Consider the following 4895-nt stretch of genomic DNA (forward strand, 5'->3'; position numbering starts at 1 on the left):
GTAACCCCAGCCCCTCCCCCTTTCCCAGCTGTCACCGCTCTCCCCTCCTCCCCTGCTGGAACGTTTCAAATCCTTCAAACCCCCTCGCTGCTTTGTTCATCTCATAGGCAGACACTAAGTGAATTACAAACTGACAGCAGAGACTAAAATTGCCAGCATCATCACCCTCACTTCTTCTCAGTGCCTGTGAGAGGTGCCTGTCCACTTCAGTGAGATGTTCCACTTGGAGACTCTGGGAGAGGCAAGGAAGGACTCAGAGACTCCGAGAAGGGGAGGTGGAGAGGAGGAGCTGGTGGGAGAAGGCCCAGCTCAGGAAAGCAGAGAGGGTGGAGGAGGGAGACGGCTACAAGATGCATTTTTATTAAAGGACCAAAATTGTTTTCTTCTTGTGGGATACGAGAACATATCTGGTTGCAGAAAGCAGTTCAGAGCTCAGGAGAAGGGGACAGATTCGGTTCTGGGGTTCGCACAGAGGCAGAAGCAGTGAAGCAGAGAGGATGAGCTGGCTGGGACCACCGAGAGAGGGAGACCCTAATGTCAGCTCATCCTCCGATCGATCCAGTCTCTGTAGTAGGAGACATTGGTATAAACTCCTGGAAAATTGGGCGTAGCACAGCGGATTCCCCAGCTCACTACCCCAATCAAGGTCCAGGCACCATTTATTTTACAGGCCAGAGGTCCCCCCGAGTCACCCTGTGGAGAGATAGAGGAACATTAGGAAGAAAATGGAGTTAAAGAGTTGTGACGATTTTGAGGACATTATGTTTTTTCCCCCCATCTGGGGACCGAAGAAAGAAGAGCGTCCTCTGACCCAGGGCTGGGTAACCCCAGGGATCCAGCCAGACTAGAGCCTAACAGAGAAGAGGGCAGACAGGCAGGCATTAGGGAGGGGCCAGATGCTGCTGCCTGGTGTCCACAGGGACAGTGAATGAGATTTTTCCTTGTTCTGTCTTTCACTGAGAAATATTTCCAGTTGAGACCAGATGAGAATTCATGTCTATGCTCTAGTCGGGTCCCCACTTGGATAAATCACATCCCTAAAAAGGGATAGAGAATTGAGCTGTTGGATAGACCAAGAAAGAATTCATACATTCTTTTGTGTGAGGCATCATTGGCCTAATTCTCCTCTGAAAACTATAGACCTGCCTTGCAGACTTTCAGAAAATTTTATTAGCCTGACTAGCTCTACAATTCACTAGGCACCACCAGCATCTTTTAAAAACCCACTTGCCCCATTTCCTGAGCATCTGTCCCATTTCCTAATTGGAATAGGACACATTAGACCAGACCAGATTTCTCTGATTAGATCAGGTATATCTTACCTGACAGGAATCCTGCCATTTCTTCTTGTCACCAGCACAGAACATGTCCTTTTGAATTTCATGTGATACAATATGGAAGATGGGTTGGCACTCCTCAAGTTTAAATATGGTAATCTGCACTTCCTGCAGTTTATAGGGAGGAGGCAATGGCACTATAGAGAGAAAAGGACATGGGAAAATTTTCAACTGGCTTACCTATAGAATGGGGGTTAAATACCTGTTCTCATTCACTCATTCGTATTTATTGAACACTTACTCTATGCAAAACACTGACTAAACGCTTGGGAGAGAATAATATAACAAGACACATTCCCTGCCCACAATGAGCTCACAGTAGAGGGGGGGAGACAGACATTAATATAAATATAGATACCTACCTAAACTGTGAGCCCCATGGGGGACAGGGATTGGGACAGGGATTCTGTCCAACCTGATAATCCTGTATCTCCCCCAGGGCTTAGCACAAAGTAAGTTTTGAACAAATATTACAGTTGTTATGGAAGAAAGAGACTAGTAGGAAGGTTGTGGTATGGTGATAAATGAGGCTTAAGCAAAGAATAGGAAGAGGAGGCGTTCCCCTCTCCCTGGGCCTGAGGCAGAGACAGAAATCAATCAGTCCTACTTATTGAGTACTTACTGTGTGCAGAGCATTGTACTAAGTGTTTTTTTATGGTTTTTGTTTAGCACTTACTGTGAGCCAGGCACTGTACTAAGGGCTGGGATAGATGCAAGTTAATTGGTTGGACACAGTCCATGTTGCAAATTGGGTTCACAAGCTTAATCCCCATTTTGCAGATGAGGGAACTGAGGCACAGAGAAGTTAAGTGACTTGCCTAAGGTCACACAGCTGACAAGTGGTGGAGTCAGGATTAGAACCCAAGTCCTTCTGACTCTAAGGCCTGTGCTCTATCCAGTAGACCAAGCTGCTTCTCAACTGCTTGGGGGAGTACAATGCAACAGGGTTGGTAGATATGTTTCCTGCCCAAAACAAGCTTACAGTCTAGATCTACAGTCAGAAACCCACTTATTCAGGCAGATGAGTCACCTGAGCTGAGTCTAAATCCTGAAATGCCGCTGGCTTTGAGTGATTAGGAGGAGGGGTGGTAGGAGGGTGGGAGGTGACTATTTGCTGTTTCTCCTTCTTCTCACCCAGAACTGTCCAGAGGATTTGCCAGAGAAAGTGATTGTCACATGAATTACCCACTCATTATAGGGACATTAAGGCACCTGTTTGATACTTGTGGTGCACTAGGCAGGTGTCCACTGATTCATTCATTCATTCAATAGTATTTATTGAGCGCTTACTATGTGCAGAGCACTGTACTAAGCGCTTGGGATGAACAAGTCGGCAACAGATAGAGACAGTCCCTGCCGTTTGACGGGCTTACGGTCTAATCGGGGGAGATGGACAGACGAGAACGATGGCAATAAATAGAGTCGAGGGGAAGAACATGGCAACTAAATAGAATCGAGGTGATGTACAATTCATTAACAAAATAAATAGGGTAATGAAAATATATACAGTTGAGCGGACGAGTACAGTGCTGTGGGGATGGGAAGGGAGAGGTGGAGGAGCAGAGGGAAAAGGGGAAAAAGAGGGTTTAGCTGCGGAGAGGTGAAGGGGGGGTGGCAGAGGGAGTAGAGGGAGAAGAGGAGCTCAGTCTGGGAAGGCCTCTTGGAGGAGGTGAGTTTTAAGTAGGGTTTTGAAGAGGGAAAGAGAATCAGTTTGGCGGAGGTGAGGAGGGAGGGCGTTCTGGGACCGCGGGAGGACGTGGCCCGGGGGTCGACGGCGGGATGGGCGAGACCGAGGGACGGTGAGGAGGTGGGTGGCGGAGGACTGGAGCGTGCGGGGTGGGTGGTAGAAAGAGAGAAGGGAGGAGAGGTAGGAAGGGGCAAGGTGATGGAGAGCCTCGAAGCCTAGAGTGAGTAGTTTTTGTTTGGAGCGGAGGTCGATAGGCAACCACTGGAGTTGTTTAAGAAGGGGAGTGACATGCCCAGATCGTTTCTGCGGGAAGATGAGCCGGGCGGCGGAGTGAAGAATAGACTGGAGCGGGGCGAGAGAGGAGGAAGGGAGGTCAGAGAGAAGGCTGACACAGTAGTCTAGCCGGGATATAACGAGAGCCCGTAACAGTAAGGTAGCCGTTTGGGTGGAGAGGAAAGGGCGGATCTTGGTGATATTGTAGAGGTGAAACCGGCGGGTCTCAGTAACGGATAGGACGTGTGGGGTGAACGAGAGAGACGAGTCAAGGATGACACCGAGATCGCGGGCCCGAGAGACGGGAAGGATGGTCGTGCCATCGACGGTGATAGAGAAGTCTGGGAGAGGACCGGGTTTGGGAGGGAAGATGAGGAGCTCAGTCTCGCTCATGTTGAGCTTTAGGTGGCGGGCCGACATCCAGGTGGAGACGTCCCGGAGGCGGGAGGAGATGCGAGCCTGAAGGGAGGGGGAGAGGACAGGGGCGGAGATGTAGATCTGCGTGTCATCTGCGTAGAGATGGTAGTCAAAGCCGTGAGAGCGAATGAGTTCACTGAGGGAGTGAGTGTAAATGGAGAAGAGAAGAGGGCCAAGAACTGACCCTTGAGGAACTCCAACAGTTAAAGGATGGGAGGGGGAGGAGGCTCCGGCGAAGGAGACCGAGAATGACCGGCCAGAGAAGTAAGAGGAGAACCAGGAGAGGACAGAGTCCGTGAAGCCAAGGTGAGATAAGGTACGGAGGAGGAGGGGATGGTCGACTGTGTCAAAGGCAGCAGAGAGGTCAAGGAGGATTAGAATGGAGTAGGAGCCATTGGATTTGGCAAGAAGGAGGTCACGGGTGACCTTAGAAAGAGCAGTCTCGGTAGAGTGGAGGGGACGGAAGCCAGATTGGAGGGGGTCTAGGAGAGAATGGGAGTTATGAAATTCTAAGCATCGATTGTAGATGACTCGTTCTAGGATTTTGGAAAGGAAGGGTAGTAGGGAGATAGGGCGATAACTGGAGGGGGAAGTGGGGTCAAGATCAAACAGTCAATGCCATTGAGGGCTTCCTGTGTGTAAAGCACTATCCTAAGTGCTTGGAAGAGTATAGTATAGTGGAGCTGCCTTCGAGGATTTTACAATGTAGCAGAGGAGTTAGATACTCATATAAATTGCAGGGATGGGAAGAAACAGAGTTTAGTTATATGCATAAGTGCTGTGGGGCTGTGAGTGGGGTGAATAAGTACTTAGAAGGTACACATTTAAACACAAAGGTGATATAGAAGGGAAGGAGAATAATATGGAGTGGTGACCTGAGCTTTATTTTCAACTCATCTCTCATTCAACCCAAATATTCTATCTGTCACTAAAACCTGTCACTTCTACCTTCACGACATCATGTGATTCCCTCTCATTGGCTGGACAGAGATAGTTAAAAGAGTCTGGTGGGGGATCAATTTGGCTCTTGCCCTTGAAGCAAAATTGCACAAACACAGCTTGTCCTCACCTTTATATTGAATATTCCCCCAACCCGTCACCCAGCATTGAGCCTTCAGTAGTACTTCAGCATCTCCAGATGAGGGGAGATTGATTTTTTTGACATTTTTTGAGAAAGTCAC

General features: G+C 48.8%; 1 long non-coding RNA gene across 1 annotated transcript; it reads right to left on the reverse strand.

The window, feature by feature from the left end:
- Positions 1-338: 338 nt before the first annotated feature.
- On the reverse strand, positions 339-1467 carry LOC120638689. Its single transcript, XR_005660553.1, has 2 exons — positions 1323-1467; positions 339-693 (listed from the first exon to the last, which is right to left on the reverse strand). It is a non-coding gene; the product is annotated as an uncharacterized LOC120638689 (long non-coding RNA).
- Between the last annotated feature and the right edge of the window lie 3428 nt (positions 1468-4895).

This window comes from Ornithorhynchus anatinus, chromosome 11 (assembly GCF_004115215.2).
Source record: "Ornithorhynchus anatinus isolate Pmale09 chromosome 11, mOrnAna1.pri.v4, whole genome shotgun sequence".
In the NCBI taxonomy this organism is placed as follows: domain Eukaryota; kingdom Metazoa; phylum Chordata; class Mammalia; order Monotremata; family Ornithorhynchidae; genus Ornithorhynchus; species Ornithorhynchus anatinus.